This window comes from Cenococcum geophilum (genome assembly GCF_001692895.1).
Source record: "Cenococcum geophilum 1.58 unplaced genomic scaffold K441scaffold_13, whole genome shotgun sequence".
Lineage (NCBI taxonomy): Eukaryota > Fungi > Ascomycota > Dothideomycetes > Gloniales > Gloniaceae > Cenococcum > Cenococcum geophilum.
This window is the reverse complement of record NW_027137571.1, coordinates 1,918,862-1,940,122: the sequence shown is the minus strand read 5'-3', so window position 1 is coordinate 1,940,122 and position 21,261 is coordinate 1,918,862.

Here is a 21,261-nt window from a genome sequence, read left to right as displayed (position 1 = left end):
ACGTAGTAGCTATATTCAAACTTTTTGCTAGGGCTTACCCCCCAGTAAAAAAATTTCACACCACTACCACTACGTCGCTGCGTAGGCGCTGCGCAGCCATATATACGTCTCTGCGTTTGCTCTAGTAGTCTATTAACACAATCTAAACGGAACATTAATAGTAGCTGCCAGGTTCCCGGGCTTCACTGCGTGGAGGTGTAAAGGCCGATTTCATCGAGCCCTAGTAAGTATTAATAATACTAATCTCGTAAGCAGAGGGTCAGTAACTGCGAAATATTTAGTAAATCTAACTATGGCTTTAATGCCTACTAAGGTTATAAGATAGGCAAGTTTAAAGAACCCCTAGGTTAAATTTATAGGAAAGAAGTAATTATAAGGAGAAATTAATATAGTATTATAGGCCTTAAGCATGTAAGCAAGGCTTTTAAGGTGGACTTCTTTTTGCTATAAGGATATTAGGTAATATACTAGGCTTTAGGGTAATAGTATACTTATAGCAGCAATTTCAGCAACAATTTTAATGATATTATTATAGTATTCGCCTATGTCCTACTTTATAATATCTATTAAACTAGTATTAAAAAATAAAACCTTTAAATTTTCGAGAAAGTACGCTAATTAAAGTTCTTTAATCATACCCGCGGATATTACAGTTAGTATTCCACTATTTAGCGGACTACTATTAGCTATATTTATAGTCTTGGAATAAAAGGGCGCTATAGTAGTAAAGCTATCTAAAGAGATAGAAGAAATATAAAGAAGAGTATTAATATCCGTAAAGAGGTATATAGTTACGGTTCTATAGAGTATAACTTACAATTCTAAAATATATTAAATTTGTAGCATATATAATAAGAGATCGCCTCAATATGTCTAAATATATCACTCCCTATATTTTTAATTTCGGGTTACCTAAGTAGTTATTTATAGTAGTAGCTCCTGTTTTTAAGACCCTTAAACTATAAGAGATATTATTACAGTCACCTTAGGTTGCCCTTAGGGCAACCCCCAGATACCCCTTAGATAGTCACTGGTTACGTACTAGAGGTATATACCCGTAGTAAATAATCTTTATAATCATAAAGGCCTTACCTCCTTAAGGATTTGTCTCTTTTACTAATTTATCCTATTCCATAATCATGTCCTTATAGCCCCCTATTTATAAAATCCCCTTATATTTAAATCCTTCCTACTCCTTTTAGAAGGTTAGTTGGCTTTAAAGACTAGATTATTTATTTACATATTTTATTTATAACTACTATCCTCCCTTAAAATTTTGCAATAAACTAAATGGAAACTCCATGGGTACCTTATAGAAAGCCGTTACGCTAAGGTAAAAAGGTCCCTCTAATAGCGAGAGATTGCGATAATATAACCCTTTAGGTAAGATAGCTAAATAAGCCCTAATACCTAGATGCTCTAAGAGCTTAAAGACTCTTATATACCTATAGTTACCGTAAAAAAAAACATAGATACCCTTTATAATAGTTATAACGCTACTAGAAAGTAACTAGAACACCTTTAGCCCTACCTAAGCTAATTAAAAGATTAAACGCTAAAGGCAACTTTAAGATCTTCCCCTAAGCTAGAAATGCTAGAGAAATATACTAATATATTTAACTAGGGAACTAACCAGAACTCTCCTAAAAGACTACTAGCCTATAATTGGCATAGTAGTAGTATATAGACTACTTATAAGCTAAGTAGGCCTACTCTTTTAGGTAATCTAAACTAACTACTAACTTAAGACTTAAGCCTTATAGGGAAATCTATATTAGCCACTAGTACTAATACTACCTCTATAGCTGGAGCTTCCCTAAGGCTAAGGTTAAAAAGTTAAGAGCCTTAAACTAATTGTCTTTAAGATAGATATTAGAAAGCTGCTATAAGGCTTTTAAAAGCTATATAGGAAGAAGCTACTAATAAATATATTAGAAATTTTTGGGGGTAGGTTTAAATCTAGTAAAGCTTAATTTAGGCTAAATAAAATCTTTTATAACTTAGCTAAGGCTAAGGGCTTTCTAGGAGCTATTTAGTACCTACCTAAAAAGGTGTAAAAGACTTAGAGAGTTATCTACGCTATAAACGGAAAAAGGATATAAACTAACTAGCTAAGGCCTTTAGTAGTTTAAAACTCCACTATAAACCTAACGCCTAGTAGTTAGATAATTAGGTTTATAAGGTAGATAACTTTTTTAAAATGCTAATAATATAAGATAATACTAAAGAGCGTGTGCGCTAGACTATTAGTAAGATTAAAAACTAATTGCTAAACCAGATTATACTTAATTAGCTTAATAAAGAGCAAAGTACTATATAGCTATAGCTATAAACCTTTATAAAGAAATATACTTAAGACCCGTATATTATATAATATAATAATATAGAGCTATTTCGGAATAGAATATAGCTTAACCGCTATAACTTCTACTAGTTTATAAACTTTATAGAAACTTATACTTAATAGATAGATCTAGAACCCTTTAAAAATAAGGACGGTAGTATCTATAAGAAGGAAAAGATTAGGTTTATCTAGGCTAGAATTAAGCTAGTAATTTATAATAAAATAAAGTGCGTAGAAGCCCTATTACAGATTACTATATATACGGATTTTAAATAAGTGGTTCTAAATACTAAAAATATAGTAAGGAACCAGACCTCTTTTAGTAGGAAGCGAGTGTAACGGCTTAAACTATCGAACAAATGTCTTAACAGAGACTTAAACAAATGCTATATTACGAAGATATTAAGCTAAGGAGTAAGAGAAGGTAGTGAGGCCACGTCTATATACACATGCCAAGTCTTAAACGAACCCCTAACTAGGTGACGCGCACCAGCGCCGTCACAGCTAGGGGATTACTAGAAGCGTAGGCACTTTAGTAGTAATATAGGGCAGACCTAACCTTTAAAGAAGCTATTCTTAAAGGAAACTTTAGAAAGGTTAAAGTTAGGGGCCTTAAGTAACGGAAAAGACTCCTAGGGTTAACCTAATACCTATTTAGTACCTTTATAAGAATACTTTAAAAAGTTAAGAGGAAACTCTAGAGGTAGATTTTATTAGAAAAGTAGGTAGAGTAATAACTGCACTAATAATCTAAAAAAAGAAAAGCCTTAGTTATAGACCTTTCCTAGCTGTAACTAGGGCAAGATATAGAAGAAAAGACTCTTTATATTACTATTAAGCTAAAAACGGTGCTTTCTATAGGCAAGGTATGTTAGTTCTAAGTACTATATAATAGCAGCGCTAAAATTAATCTTATATAATATAATTTAGTAAAAGAGTATAAACTTATCCTATTATAAAGGTGGTGGAAACCTATTATAGGCTTCCTAGATAAGTATTAGATTAAACTATATAGTGCCTATAAGCTTATAGTATTAGTAGCCAATATATATAATTATATTAAGGTAGTTAGCCCGCAACCCTTCTAAGTGGCTAACTTTATAGGTTATAACCTTATCCTTAGATACGTTTAGCTTATAAAAGTAAAATTTAAGATATACTTTAAAATAGGAGCCTTTAAATAGTAGAATAATAAATATTTAGAAAAATGTATATTACTAATAAGCCTAAAGGATATCCTAGAGAATATAGCCCTAGGTAAAATAGTATACGCTCTATACCTAAAGGAGTATTAAATCTAACCCCTATTTAATAGTAAAATAGATATAGAGCTTAGTATAGGTAATAACCCCTCTATAATGGAGACCCTATAAAAAAACTACTAAATAGGTCGCGGAGATATTATAGGGAGGCGGCGATCTTAAAGATCTTATAAGATACTTTAACTGCTACGGGTTACTCTAGCTTAAGTAATATATAAAGAGTATACTTTAATACCTTAAACGTTATATTAAAGAATTTCCTACCCTTTACTAGCTACTGTATGCAATAGTTTAATATATAGTAGCAACTATATATACGTAACTACTATAGCGCACGACGCTGCCTATAAGTATTTTAAGGGAGCTTTAAGACCTACCTAATAATAATATAAAGGATAAATACAACCCTAATTTATTAAATATTTTAGTAGGCCTAAGGGACTTACTAAAGGTATTTTTGGGTAGGAGAGCTAAAGTCCTACCGCAGAACTTAGAGTATAATTATATAATTAATCTAAAAGAAGGTAAACAATCGCTAAACTTTCTTATTTATAACCTCTTTTATAAAGAGCTTAAGATCCTATAGGAGTACCTTAATAGTTTACTAAAAAAGAGATGGATTTGGCCTAGTAAGTTACTAATAGGCACGCTAATCCTCTTTATTCTAAAACTAAATAGAACTATAAGGCTATATATTAACTATCGCGGTCTTAATAAGACTACAATTAAGAACTGTTACCTATTACTACTGGTTAGTAAAATACTAGATTAACTATTTAGGGTAAAGATTTTTATAAAGCTAAACTTATAAAACGCTTATTATAGGCTCTATATTAAAGAAGGGGATAAGTAAAAGACCGCTTTTAAAACCTAATACGGCTACTTTAAGTATCTAGTAATGCCTTTTAGGCTAGCTAATACGCCTATAATATTCTAATTATATATTTATAGAGCCTTAGGGAGACTAGTTAACCGTATATATATTATCTATTTAGATAATATCCTAATTTACTTAAAAGATAAGGATTAGTATAAGTAATATATCCGAAAAGTATTGGAACGTTTAGATAATCAGGGCCTCTACACTAAGGCGTTAAAGTATATCTTTAATATTAAGTAGGTTAAGTTCCTAGGTTATATTATAATACTTATAGGTATAAATAATCTAGGAGTAGCTAAAGCTAGAGAGCTACTAGGATATTTAAGTATTTTTAGGCTTTACTAATTTCTATAGGCGCTTTAAGCTCAGACCCCTAGAACTCGGTTACTTCCTAAACTCGGTTACCCTACCAAATCGGCCACACCACTTTAGAAGCCATTTACACTCAACAAAATTTAATTACTTATTTGCCCTTATATACCATTTAGTATATCGGCTTCTGGCTTTCTATCTAGCGTATTTTAAAGCCTTAATTTTAGCCCCTTTACCCTTATTTTGGCCTTTTTTCCCTCTACCTTTACTATAGCTTTGTTAATTACATCTATATATTTTAGTATTACATTTAGATCTACCATTATCCATTTATATAATTTTGGACTTTCAAGGTCTTTAAGTTATAATTATAAGCTATATATTTAAGCGCCTATATATATAGCCTTTATAATAACTCTCTAAAGTCGTTAATTTTTTTTGTAAAAGTAACTAAGTCTTTTAATTAAGTATATACTTATTATAAAGGCCTTAAGCTATATAATATATATTATAAGGCTTCTTTAGGGTCATTATATTATTAAATTAAAAAAGCCGTAATAGCAGCGAAACCAGCCCAAAAACCACTTAATAAAGCAATCCGATATCGGAATCCTATTCCCCGCACTAAGAGATCCCATAAAACCACGTCGCCCCCATCTATAAAGCATGGGGGATAACAGGGGGACGCAAGCTTCCCGCTAGAGTTATAAAAGTCGCAATATAAGGGAGCTAAACTATAAACTAGGCGGGCAATAACGAGGAAAAGATAGCTGCTAATGTAACTAGTAATAGCAAAAATTAAAGAAAACACTCGGATAAATTAAAGATAATCTCACAAAAGAGAAGGAAAAAACCCCATAACACTAGATACTGGTTGCTGTTTAAGAAGTAATACAACACATTAAAGCCCTCTTAACGCGTTTAGCGCCTTAAATAACCTAAAAAAAAGAGACTAAGGCCTAGCTTAACTGGATTAAAGCTAGTATTATAAAAATCTAAAAGGAAACGCGTAAAGGGGAACCCCCAGGTCTAGGAGTCCCCCTAGCATAGGGCCAGACCTAGGCAGCTGTCGCTGCGTAGGCAGCCCGCACAGTAAATACAGTCGCGGCACCGCAGAGAGCAACCATACGCGTCCGGCTTAAGGAGCCCCAAGGCCACAAACTAGGAGAGCTCCTTAAGACTATTTAGAGAATAATACTAAGCGTATATACTATACGCACCCTTAACAGCGGGGATATAGATGTTTATACCCCCTCCTAAATAATAAAGGATTAAATCCTAAACAGACTAAACGCGCCAGAACTTAAGATACTAAGGAAAAACTACCTCCTAAAAGTTCCTAGGGTCCTACTTAAAAACCCAATTAACAGTAAAAGGAATATAGATAACTTAAAATTAACTTAATCCATCTATAAAGCTATAAAGCGCCTTATGCCTAGGGTAGCTATTAACCGGATCTAATAGCTATATTACCCTAAAGCGCAGGCAAAACGCCAAGCGAGCCCTAATAGTGCCTAAAGAGAACCCAAAAAGACTAAAGGAACACTTATAATCGGTGTTCTAACCTAGGTAATCTAGCAAAAGATTATAAAAAGCGGGATAGTTATTAAATCCTAGCTTTTTAAGACTAGGCTATTTAAGAATAGCTTAATTATAAAGCAATATTACTAATATAATTAATAGGGATATATATAAAGCGTATATAGAAAGTAAATAAAATGCGGATAATATATAGGACTATATAGCACCACAAACTGCCCTAAGGAAAGGGTATCCTATATTAACTGTGGTAAAGCCTATAAAGTATAGCAAAGAAAGGAGTATAAGACCTTTTAAAGCTACCTTAAGGGCATCCAAATAAAAAAGATAGCCCTCTTAACGTAATTACTACGTATATAAGAAGCCATAGAAACAATACTACCCCTACCCCTAATACTAAGAAACTTCATAATTATAATAAATAAAAAAAGAGGATAAGAAATATTAGGGACCTAAAAATAACTACTTAAATAAGAACCAGACAAACTGTCACAGCGACTCAGTCAATCGAGGCACGAGCGCCGTAGAACGTATGCAAGCCTATACAATTGGTAGTCTATTGACCCGGATATCAAGATGAGGAGCAGAAGAAGGTCGTGGAAAGGACACGTCTATATACATGGAGCCAAGACGTAAGCGAACCCCCCTGACTAGGCCTTATCCAGGTTACGCGCGTCAGTGCCGTAACACAAACTATCTTTTATTAACAAAGTAAGCAGAGATAGTTTATAATTAAAGCTCCAGCTACGCGCTAATAGAGTAATAACAATTACTAGTAAAAATAAAGAGGATTAGGACATAGATATGGATAAGCCTATACCTACCCTAAATAAATAAGTATATAATTATCTAGTATAACTACAGAAATGCAAATTAAGGGGCGTGTCACCCCTTCTTTAACAGCGTTACGCTAGCGGACTACTAGGTCCTTATAGTCTAGGAGCCAGTATATAATAGGTATACTAAGTTAATATACTACCCTAGGGGATTTATACTTTTATATAACGCCCACCCTATAACAAAGGTCTGCTTTATAATTAGCCAGAATATTAATGCCGCATATTAGAAGCGCAAACAGTACAGCCCCTTTACTATAGCCCTTTAGGTACGCCTAGAGGGGCTAAAGATTATAATTATTAATATCTATAACCCGCGCGTAAACGGCCCCTAGATTAGGACATAGCCTAAGGTTAAAACAGCCATTAAGGAGGCTAAGGGAGAAATCATACTCCTAAGAGACTTTAACGCCTACTACCTAATATAAGGCGGAAAGTATATAACTAGTAAAGAACAGGTAGAATGCCTACTAGCCAAAACTAATACTAAAGGTCTTATACTCGCCATACTAAAAAAAGAGCCTATATAGAAAAAAGGGCAATAGGAAAGTATAATCGACCTTATATTTATATCTCTAAATCTATATAGAAAAGTTAACTTCTATAATATAGTAGAGGAATAGGCCCTTATAAGAGACCACATACCCATCTATATCTAAATTAATAACACTAGCTATCCACCAGCGGAACGCCAGCGCCTCGCCCTTAAAAAGCTAGACTTATAAAGCCTCCTCTAAAGTATCTAGGAACTTAACTAGGCCACATCTAAAGACCCCCTTTAAGCCCTTTAGGAAGGGATTAAATAAGTACTTAAAGAACACTGCCTATAAACACAGCCTAGTTAGCAAGCTTGCTAAGAATAGTCGCTATAAGCTCTATAGCTCCACGCTAGCGCCCGCTAGGCGCGACAATAGTATTAGGATTATAACAACCCCTAGGACTTATAAAGATACCTAGCACTAAGTAATTAACTCCAGAAAGAAACTAGGAGAGTTAGCCGTAATAACTAAAGGCGCTTTATTTATAAACTTACTAAAGACTAAATAAAGCCCTATAATAAAGGACTTTAAATCCTATTAAAATAGAGTAGAAAAGCAGGCATAGTAAAGGCGGACCCCCATCTATTAGACCTTAGGAAGTCTATTAAAGACCCCTTAATAGATAATAATACCATAAAAGCGGACATCCTTATAGCTAAGTTTTTCCCTAAAACTAAAATAGCAGACCTTAGTAATATTAAAATAAAGGCAATAATAGAACAAAGAATACTTAATATTAGCCCTATTATATCGACAAAAGAAATTAGTAAATTAATTAGAAACCTTCTAAATGGAAAAGCCCTAGGGCCTAATAGTATACTAAATAAGGTTCTTAAAGCAATTACGTTAGGAATTATAAAAGATTTAGCAGAAGCAGCTAGTCACTACTTTACCAACAGAACAATACTAGAAAGCCTTAAAGAATCCATAACTATAGTTTTATATAAGGAAGAAAAGAAAGACTACTCTCTCCTAGGCAGTTATAGACCAGTTACCCTTAAAAATACGCTAGTAAAAGTCCTAAAGAAGTATATAGCTAATATTATATTAGAAGCAGCAGAAAAGTATAAATTACTTCCCTAGAACTAAATAAGAGCAAGGTATAAGCGGTCTACACTATTAGTGGTAGGACTACTTAGCTCCTATGTATAGACTACGTAACAAACGCGCCGTGGATATATGGTGTTAATACTAAGCCTAGACTTAGTAGGGGCATTTAATAAGATATCCTATAAAAGGCTCCTTTATATCCTAAAAAGAAAAGGCTTTCTAAAGTAGATTATAAACTTTATATAAACTTTCCTAACAGTATATAAGACCTGTATTAAGTTTATAAAATATAAGAGCAATTAGATCTAAATACAGACAGGTATACTCTAGGGGTCTCCCTTATTGCTAGTTCTATTTCTCTTTTTTATATTAAAACTTTTAGAGAAATTCCAGAGCCCTAATAGCGGCATACTAGGGTTTAGCTTTATAGATAATACAAACCTTATTACTTAGGGGGACTTTATAGCAAAGAACTATTAACAATTAAAGGCCGCCTATAATTGCTACACTACATAGGAAAACTAACACGGCGCGGTATTCGCCCCTAAAAAGTACTAGCTTATACACTTTATAAAATAACAGCGCCACGCCACTACAGACCTTACGTCCACTATGCGTATCACCAGCTGCAAGACAGCTCCTTAGAAAACCAGTATGCGAATCCTAGGGATTTAGGTAGACCCTAAGCTTTAGTAGAAAGAATAGGTTAAGAAGGCGGCAACTAAAGGCTTAGTAGCCTTTAAAGCGATATTAAGGATCACTATATCTATATAGGGCCCATTAATGCGCCGCTTGCGCCTCCTATATACGGCCACCGTCCGACTAGCAATACTATACAGCGCCCAAGTATAGGGAGTATAGGACGACGGCGGAACGCTAGCAAAAAGCTTACTTAAACTGCTATGAAAAGTCTAGAACTAGTGCCTCCGCAGGGTTATAGGGGCATACTAGCGAACACTAATAGCTGCAATTAAGAAGGAAGCGGCTATTTCCCTAATCTAACTCCATGTTAAAATAACTGCCCTCTAAAGAGCCGCTAAAATAGCTTCTAATAGGGTAGAAAAGGAATTAGTAGAGGCACTTAAGGGTATTTAGAAAACACTAGTAAAGCGCCAGTAAAGAGCAAAACGGCTACTAATACTACTAGAAGCGCTTAGGGACCGCGTAAAGGATCGTAAGAATAAGATATAGGGGCTCCTTATATATTAGAAGGATTATATAAAGCAGGAAGCTATAATAAACCCCTATAGGTATAGCTAGCGGAATACTAGCAGAGTATAAAGGTAATAGGGCTTAATATATGGCTTATATCTATTAGAGTACTAGAAATTCTCCTACAGTGCAAATACGGTTAGATAAGGTAAATAGTACACTATATATTATTCTAGTGTCCATAATACTAAAGGGCAGACTTTATAGCATAATGCGCCTCTAAACGCCTCTAAGATATTTTAAGTAATAAAAAAAGTGCCTAAGCGGCTGCGAAATAGCTGGTATAGTTAGGTACCTTAACTTAGTTCCGGGCTATAAAGGTAATAGATGCAGAGGATATAAATAGATACTAGCCCTTTTAAAGCTTAAAGGACTGGTAAAAGAATAAGGGTAAAAGGATAAGGGAAGAAGGGGTAGTATAAGATCGTCCGTAAAGCGCGGTTAGTTAGCTTAATATATAGACTTTTAGCCAGGTACAAGGCGAGTCGCCGGCGCCCCAATATTAGAACGCTATTATCTCTCCAGCGCGGCCCGCAATCAGGTTTTCTCTAAGATAGAGTTTTTCCTATAAAAGGTATTAGCTTGCGTGGACCTACTAGGGGGACCAGGACAGGCGGTAAATTAAATTTATTATTATTATTAAATTAATTACTATTAGCCTTTTAAAGCTTAACCCCTTTATTAAATCACTATTTTTTACCTAAAAATATTTAGAGCCTTTATATAGACTTTATAAATAAATACTAAAGATATACTGCTTAAAATTAGTTATTTTTATTATAAGGCTTTTTTCTAGGTCTTATAGTAATACTTAGTAAAATAGTACTTCTTAATTAGAGCTATATTACTAAGATATATATACTTTATAATTTACTTAAAATATTTTAACTTAATAGAGGAGATTTAAAATAGATTTAAGGGTTATTATATTAAATAAAGTAGCAAAAAAGAATCTATAAATTGTATATTTTATATTTTATTAAAACTTAACTATATAATAGCTTATATAGCTATTAAAGAGACATAATTAAGCTTTATTACAAAAAAAATTAGTTTTAAATAATTTTTTTTTTAATAAATTGCCTAAATATAATACAATTAGCCTTTTAACTATCCACTTAGGCTATATATATTTAATAAAATACTTTACCTTAGTATACTTATTAATTAAGGGTATTTTTCTTTAAAATAAATGATCTAGTAAAGGGCAAATATTGTCTTTATAATAAATACCTATTTATAATTATTAAACAACTTTATAGAAAACGTTTTTTAAAAGATATATCTTACTATAATTAAATTTATATATACGCTTAATATAACTCTAAATTTGTCTGTATTTTAGGTCTTCTTTACCTATATATTAACCTTTTTTTACACCCTTTTATAAAGGCTATAAAACCTTTAAATTTACTTTAGTTATACCCTATTAATTTATATACCTTCTATTGGTTAGGTATATATAATTTTTATATAAAGATTTTATTTAGAGTAGCTAATTACCTATATTTTACTAAGGGGCTTAGTATTACTACTTTAACCATTAACTTAAGTTATTATTTTTTTATAATTATATATATAATAGGGATATTTTTTTATAAATCCTATTTAAGTACTGTTGGTTACACAAGGTAATATTACGTAGCTACGGTTCGTAGATAGTATAATGGTTATTGTTCTTTTTAATTCTTCTTTNGGGGGGGGGGGGGGGGGNGAGGAGCTTAAGGCTCCTCGCCACACTAGTGCCGCGGCGACATGTAACGGCAACTTGCCGCACGTAACGGCAACTTGCCTATATTCCCAACACTGGCAACTCTTCTTTTACGGTTGCTATCTATATATATATACCGCTTAACTAGCATAACAAATATTAATCCTCCTTACTTACTATTGCTATTATAATATAAGTCTCGCTATCCTAAAATTTGCCTCTTAATATATAGTGCTTTCTTACTTATAAGTTATGGGTAGGTATCTTATTAATAGGGCCGCTAAGGCACTAGCGGTAAGCGAGCTAATAGCGATTTTCTATCCCGGGGATAGAAAATCCTAATTAGCTAGGTTAAGTTAGGGTCTATAAAATGTTATACTCCCCCTTCTAAAAAAAGTCTTAGTAAGAGAATCTGACCAATTAGACAACTTTAACCGCTGGTTAAAGTTCCTAGATATTTTAAGACCTTACGTAACTAAGAAATTTCTAGGGACTCCCTTTTAACCTAACCTTTAACTCGTATATATAGAGTATTTGTGTTAATAAACGTCTTTAGTGCCTTATTTGGGTTCGCCTTTATCATTATATCTACTAGGTTATCTTAGCTATTAATCTATTAAATCTTAAAGAGTTCTTACCGTTTATAGGATTGCTAAAGTGCCATAATATTAATTATAAGGCGCTTTTTTTTATAGTACTAAGCTTAACCAGGCACTTATAGAGGGAGTATAAATTAGTGCATATAATTATAGGGATAATAAGAAGTTTGAGTTAATCTATAATTATCTTTAGGGTAGTTCCAATTGCAATTGCTATATGAACTCCGTTAACTATTCTATATATCTCTAACGCTAGAACGCTTTAAATAACATACTTACTCTTAGTTAAGCTCTAATAAATAAGATTGCTATAAATCGTGAAGTTATTCTCTCTAGTAGATTTATTTATAATAATAATCTTATATCCTAGCTAGGAGCTAAAATCTTTATTATTTATAAACGATCTATTAATAAATATAAAGAGCTTAGCGGTAGAAAGATTAATAAGGACATAAAGTAGTCCCCAATCGAGATGGTTTATTTACTAGAAAAGACATTTATTTAGGGTAAAAACGTTATTCTTAGTTGGTTTTTAGTATTAGGTAGCAACGGAGAGATTAAATAAAGCCTTAGGTTAATAGATAGAAGTAATATAAGCTCCGCGAGCGCGTTACTCTATATATCCTTACTTTAGGGAATTAACGTTAATAACGTTAATCTTCTTACCTTAACCCTTCTGGTATAAAGCAATAGAATCCTTATTTAGGGAGAGGATGCATCTATTAAAAAGTAATAGTGTTATTAGATTAAGCTTTTCCTTTAGCTTTACTATAAGATTTACCTTTACTAACTTATCCTTTTTAAGAGCTGAGAATTAGTTGTCTCCTAAGATAATTATATTATTAGTTTATATACTAATAATTCTAAATAGGGTTTCTATAGTTATAATAAGAAAGTAGGGATTAAATATAGAAGTAGTTATTAAAAGCTTCTCTTTATAGTGCTTGCTATAGGTAGCCTACTAATAAGTTCCTACCTCTGCAATTCTGTATAATGGTTTAAGTATAACTATAATTATATCTTTAGGATATTAGTAGCGAATTTACTCTAGAAGGTATAGGCCTAGGTAATATCTTATAAATAAACCACTATTTTATTCTTTATTAAGGAGGGAGCTAATATAATAATAACTCGCTAACTAGCTTATTAAATCATAGGAGATTATATAAGAATTATCTTTTTACTATTATTATTGTAACCTTAAATAATAAGCCTTAATTTTTTAAATAGGGCGTTAGTAGCTTTGCCCTTAATTTTATTAACTATCCTTAACTTAAAGATATAAACTTTATTAAACTTAGTAGGGTTATACTTCTTAAATTTAAAGACTCCTCTTATAATAAGACTGTTAATCTCCTACTTATTAGATGCTTGGAAAGGAGCTCCTAGGGTTATAATACGACCTTTCTTTTAAAGCTATTTTGCAAGCTTAAAGTTAGCCTTCTCTTTAGCTGTTATAAAGGCTATTAATAACTTAACTCTATTCTTAATGGCGGCAATAAATTATTTTTTAAAATTAATAAGATATTGGCGATTTTATAATCCCTTTAGGCGACCTCTACCGCGTCATGGTTATAGCGTATCTACTATAATTATATTAGGATTATAGTCGCCTTCTAAAGTACGTTAATTATAGTTCTCCTCTAGGGCATTTTCTAGGGCATCCTATAAAGGCTTAATAACAGTTAAATGGAATTAAGTGGGTCCATAAGGTATCTAAATAGTATAAATTTAACTATTAATTATAATAAGTTAGTGTAGGCCTAACTATTCTCCCTTTTTACGCTATACGCGTACTTTAGACTAGAGTAGCAGATTAAGCGTAGTTAAGGTATTTAGGCCATTTTTTATTCCTAGTGCGTTATTAACCTAGCGTATAGCATAGAGATATCACACCTCCTTTATTACCTTATAAATAGCCTTAGCTTATTATATAATAGAGGGAGATAGTAGAGAATTATTAGTTATTTAAGGGTAGGCGCTAAAGACTAGTAATGTAGGTATAAGTCTATCCAGGCTAGCGGAATTATTAATAGCTTTAACAGCTATTTATAAGGTAAGTTTTTTACTAGTATCCTTTAGTTCTAAAGAGATAATCTTATATACGCGGCGTAATAGCGCGTAATATCGCTTTATTTTTTTAATACTATTATATACCTTAACGGGGACTTCCTTAACCTTAATTACTATTGCCTTTATCTATTATTGGAACTCTATAGATAAGAAATTCTTTTTTATATTATAGATAATTTAATTAGGGGGTCCTAAATAGATATTAATTTAGCATAATTAAAGGGTATCCTATACGTTTCTGGCTAATATATTTTTTAAAAAACGCGCGACTTAAAAGGAGGTTAAGAAGTTAATAACTTAGAGCATTAGTTTATCGCTAAGATATATAACGTTAATAATAATATAAAAGTTAAAGTTATAGTTATTCTTAAGGGTAAACTTAAATCGGCTAGGGGACTTCTAGTTTATTTAGTAGTAATAGCAATACTTTATAAGATGCTTAATTGCCTTAACCTTAACTTTATAGCCTACTTACTAAAAAACCCTAAATAATTAATAAATGGATAGGTGGCTAAAATAACGGTATAGTTAGCGTAACTCTAACTTAGTTAAGTGGCTCTAAGTAATACTCTTTTCTAGTTAATAAAGGAGTAACTAGGGGTAACCCTACTTGCGTATAATAGGCACTCGATTATCTCCTTAGATAAGTATATTCTTAAGGTTATTAAGCTTAACACCTAATTTATTTATATCTTTAATGTAAAATAAAAACAGGGTGTTTATAAAAATAATATAAAAAGTAATATACCCTAAGGGGGTTTAAACCCTAATTATGCTAAGAGAGATTATAGTACCTTTACTAAAACAAATCGTATATTAGCCTACTATTAATTAGTTAATCTAAATAGAGCTATTAAGCTACTAAAGAGCTTAAACTTAAGGTTCTCCTACTATAGATACTCCTGCGGCTCCTATATCTGGCATAATACTATAAAAGATATTCGCTGAGTATCTATTATTAAAGGAAAACGTAAAACTCTTCTTTAGCTTATTAAAAATATCTAACTTTATAATAGAATAGAGCGTAAATTAGTTATTAAGAACAGTAACGGTTTATATACTATCTACCTTACTATACTTAGTAAAGTATTAGTTAGGAGAGTAGTCTTTAATTTCTATATCTATAAGGAGCTATTTAGTCTTATTAACCTTACCCTTAAGATCTTTTACGCCTTTATATTAAACTAGGAAGCTTTAAAAGTAGGCCGTAATAACCTTATAATTTTTAATATTTCTTATACTCTAACAGAACTTATTATATACCTTCTTTCGCTTATTAAGGGAGTATTTAGTTAACTAGTAATTTAGCTTCTTATAAATATAGTACTTTTTCTAGTAATTATTTTAAAATAAACCTCTATAAGGACCTCTATAATTGCCTTATAGTTAACGTTAATTATATCCTTTACTATATTCCCTACCACGGCCACTATATATTTAGTTAGTCCAGTTATAATTATATTAGTTAGGAATACTTAGTTAGATAGGGTTTTTAGTATAAAACTGTTAAGGTTCTTATATTTATATTATAGTACCTATAGCAAAGCGTAGTTTAGTATATACTCCTTTAAACATATCCGCAGGTTTATATAGCGCTAAATTATACTTAGGAATGCTATAGCAGGCTAAGATAACCTAGTCCCTTAAACTGTTCTTATTTTAGTAAATTTTAGTAAGGCCACGTTGGATTTTCTAAAGTTTATTAAAGAGTAGTTAAAGGCACTCTAAATAAGTCTTTATTAGGTTAAAAGTAATAACTCTCTAAAACATAGTCTCCCGCTATTTAGATATATAAAGTTAGTAATTCTTATTAGTTTTAAAGTGGGCTCTAGTAAGCTAAAGCATTGTATTAAAGTTATAGTTTTTACCCACAATATAGTTATAATAGAATATTACCGCCCGTCCCTTTAATATAATAGAGAAAGCGTAATAGTATTAGTGGCGTTAAATTTTAACCTTATAGTAACAGTTATAAAAGACCTATAGTTTTGCTTTAAGTATATTATACAGTTCTCCTCTAAATTTCTTCTCTTTATCCGAATATACCTTTATTAGATTTATAACTTCTTATAGTAAAGGCTTACTAGTTAGCTAAAGTGGAGGAGGTAGAGGTAAAGTAACTCTAAGCAGGAGAGCACCTCTAAGTAGGAGAGTAGCTTTAGGTAGGGGGTTAGTGTTCTAGGGGTTTTAATATAAATTAAAGTTGCCTTCTAAAGAATATGGGTTATTTTTAGGTTTCTGTAGTTAATATATAATCTTAGCTTCTGTCTATATTAGTTCTTTTATACTAATAATAACGGCCTAAATATTGCTAGTAATTAGGTTACCGTTCTTAGTAATATATACCCTATTCCTATAAAGGAAGTCTTAAAAATCTTAAACAATATTAACGTTGCTAAGTGCCTAGGTATTAGCAGTCCATCCTATAAAATCCTCCCTAAAATACTCCTATAGTTGTAAATCGGCATAGTATTTATTTTAGTAGAATATAATATAGTATAGAAGAAAGCTATTAACTTATTTTGCGGTATAAGTTATTATATTAAAGGTAAATTTATTTTAATCTTTATTAATAAGTTTCGCGTACTTAGCTACCCCTAGTAGTAAGGAGTCTTTCTAGTTATTTAAAGTAGGCGTAGCCATATTTTTGGAGGGAGGGAAGTATTATTAGTATAGGGATTATTGTTTAGTACGCGTTTGTGATATATATTTATCGTTTAGTACGCGTTTGTTGTTTAGTACGCGTTTAGACGTATATTTGCGATTATGGGGCTTAAGACTAGTTCTAGCCTTAAATCGCGAAGACTCGTAAAGCGTATTATTCTGCGTAATAGACGCAAGAATCCGTAATCTTAGAAAGGCTTAGGGCCAGTTCTAGCCTTTAGATTTTTAAATTTATGGAAGAGTTCTATTTAAGGTTTAGGACTAGTTCTAACCTTAAAAGACAGCTTCCTCTAGCACGAGTAGTACTAGTATAGTGGCTTGTCTCTTCTTAGTGGAATACCTNGCTNTTCTNTGGTATAATAGTAAAGTTAACCACTAATTAGTGTTGGTTACACAAGGTGATATTACGTAGCTACGGTTCGTAGATAGTATGATGGTTGTTGTTCTTTTTGATTCTTCTTTAGGGGGGGGGGGCGAGGAGCTTAAGGCTCCTCGCTATACTAGTGCCGCGGCGACATGTAACGGCAACTTGCCGCACGTAACGGCAACTTGCCTATATTTCTAACAAGTACCTAATTGGCAAGGAAGGCCTACTATATAGGAGTTAATTGCTATTTGCATTGGTATAAAAATTGCCCCAGTAGTCCGCCATTTAATTATCGTATAAAATTGCTAAAGGGATACTATATATAAGCACTGCTTTTCATATAGACTTATAAACATTAGATTTAGAATCTATAATACTTATTTATAAGTTCTACTTATTTTGGTCTATATTGATTAATTCGTTATAGAGAAAATAGGTTAGTAAGTCGGTAGTTTAATTTTGGTTAAGTGGCCGAGTTTAGGGGCTAATTGAATTCTAGGGGTCCGAGCTTATTTATAACTACTTAAATATTACCTAATACCTATTTAACTATATTGTAGAAGCTTCCTAAGACCTAACCTAAAGAGTAAAAAGCTTAAAGGCAGTAAGGAAGAAAACTAAAAAGGGACTAATTAAATAGTATAAACTATAGTTATGGCCTAAAAAGGTATAAAAGGCCTTTTAGGAACTACGCGTAAAGTTTATAAGGGCTCTATTACTATAGCATTTTAACCTAGATTAGCTATTAATAATAATTACTAATATATTAAATTTCGCCCTTATTAGTATCCTACTATAACTTAATAGGGATCTAGACGCTACCTAGCTCTATTAGAAACTAGTAGCATTTTATAATAAAAATTTTAAGGACCTAAAGTTAGGTATTATACCTATAATAAGAAACTGCTAGCTATAGTTAACTGCTTTAAATAGTAGCAATACTACCTTAAGTATGTAAGCTATACTACTTATATACTCTTAGATTACTATAATCTACGCTATTTTATAACTATAAAGGAGCTTATATCTTAGGACCTAGTAAATAATACTGCTATAGTTTATTAGTATTTAGGACGATTATAATAACCTTAAGGTTATAGAGGGAGGAACCTAGGTAGAGCTAGTAGATGCTTACTAAGACTTAAAAGCACTGCCCCGCACGCTATCTAGATATACTAACCTTTATAGCGCAATTCTATATCGCTTCCCTACCGTAGTTAAGCTTACCGCTGCTAGCGCTTTATCTAACGCCCTTTTAGGTAAACGACAATAGGACTCTCTAGCGGTAATTTAAGATTATAACCTTCTTCTTAATAGCAATAGAAACGAAGTTAAGAGATAGATGCATTCCTACCGCCTTAGGGCTATTAAAAACTATAAGGATGCGTTTTAGCTAATATATATAGCTAAAATAGAGCGCTTTAATAGCCGCTTATACTTCTACTATATTAACAATAGAATTAATCCTTTAACTATTACAGTAGATCTAAGTAGGGTGCTGTGAGGCAGTATTACTAGGGTGTATAGTAGGGAGTAGGTAAGCCAAGTATAAGTTATATAGGGAGTCGATAGAAGAGGACGATATAGTAATAAGGGTAGGTAATAACCTCGTACTAAGACGAACCAATAAAGAGGGAAGGGCTATAAGCCTAAGGTGCTTATAAGGAGGTACTAAGGGCTAGCCGAAGGCTAGCCTTAGCGACCCTTAAGAGCCCCTAAGCAATGCAGCTAAGTAAGGGCCAAAATAACCCTTATAGGTGCCTCCTATTATTATAGAAGGGCAAAGTTATATAAAGTTGCCTAAAGAGCTATAAGACAGAATTAAGTAAATAGAAGGACGTAAAAGAGCTATATTATCTAAGAGCCGTCGGTCTAATACCTTTTATATTACCCTACTAGGCAGATAAGAATAGTCTTATTTAACTAAAACGGAGTCTCCTTATTTACTATTTTAGGTTTATAGTAAAGGCAAGGAACGCATATAGTTACTAGCCGCACCATTATTTTAAAAATAGGGAGGAGTAAGGAGTTTTAAAGGTTGTTAGGGGATAACAACTTAGGTAGGGGAGGTATATAGTAGTGTAATCTAGCCTCTTAGATTTAATATCTAGATTAAGTATAGCTTTAGGAGAGCCTAGGCATTTTATAGTTATATAGATCGGTCTAAAGCCCTAAAGTCTTTAATAATATATATAGGACGAACAAACCAATAGTTTTTCTTTCCTTCTTACTAATTGCTTTTCTACTAGCTAATTACGACTGACTAACTAACTAACTATATCGTAACTTCCTATCTAAGAGAGGTTACACCCTCTTATAATACCCTATGAATATAATATAGATATATAAAGCCTAAGGGCAGGCTTTTTCGGAAGGTGGTGGGAGTAATATTACGGCGCTAGTGGAAAACGGTAGATTATACTAGTGGATTGTAGCGGACAATCGCAGATAGTTTCTTACTATTTTAAATAGTCGTAGTTACGTGACCAGATAATCGTATAAAACTTTAAGTAGCGCTACCCTTCTTCCTTTTTCCTTTCTCTAGCTTTAGATCCTCGTTTATAGACAATCTAATCGTATAGGCTTACGTGACCCTTTTGTCGTACTTGTGCCTTAATTGACTAAGTTGCTAACATATAGTATATAGCGAAGGAGTAGGCAAGTAAGCTTTACCCCATTAATTAAAAATGCAATACTCCCGTTATATTACCCTAAGTATCTTCCGCCGTTAAGCTATTTTAGGGGTATCTTAGCTATTCTAGCCGCGAGGCAAGAAGGCGTTCTTAATATTATTTTTAGGTAGAGCACTTTACTAACACCTTATAAAACAATTCTTAATAGTAAAGCCTAACTCTATAAGAGCTCTCTACTTATTTAAATTATATTTAGAGACCTAGAAAAGTAAGTAGAAGTAATATATAGGGAAGACGTACCTTTAACTAATATAACTAGTACAGCTTTAAAAGCTTCTTTAAAGGGCTGTCTTTAACAAAGTTAAGGCGGGGCTTATAGATATAGCACTTGCTATACTTAATTACAGTAGAATTTGCCATATTTAGAATGTATATAGTGGTATTAATTAAGGTATTAACAAAGAAAGATGCAATACTAAGATATTTTAATATTCGTCACGTAGATTCTACTATAAATTATTATACGCAGTTTTGTTTCTAACCAATTAAAAGCTAGCTTAGCGGAGTTTAAAATCTAGGACCTAAAAATATAGACCACCTATACCTTAGGTCAATAATATTTAAAAGCCCTAAGTTTTAAAAATAATATATTTACATCTAGTAATAATAACGCGTTATATAAATAATTAAATTAAATATCTACTTAGCAGATTTTGCTTATAATTTTAATAAGACGCAAACACTCTTAGACGCGATTTTTGCGAAAAGGAGGACGGCCCTACCGTTATTCCAATGCTAGCCAAATAAAAATCACGTCTAAGCTCGCTAAGGTAACCCGCGCGCTGTATTTTTTATTATAATATAAGCTTGTCCTACTATCTAAGGGCCTATAGTACGAATTTTGGTAAGGCTTAATTTAATTTTCGTAATATTATATAAGAGACCCTTTCTTAGATATATTTAACTACTTAATAATATTAATTTAATCTAATAAGTTAATAAAGTAAGTTATTTTAGTCTCTTTTATAATTAATTAGATTTTTATTAAAATATAAAGCTATTAGTTAGGTAAGATTTAGGTAGATTTTATAACGTTTTATAATAAAATCGCGCTTAGGCGAGGCTCTAAATTAACCTAAATAAGTTACTCTACTTCTATAAGGCATATTGCCTAGATATATAATAGGGAGTAAGTAAGCCGAGTATAAGTTATAGGAGAGTTAATAGAAGAGAGGATAAT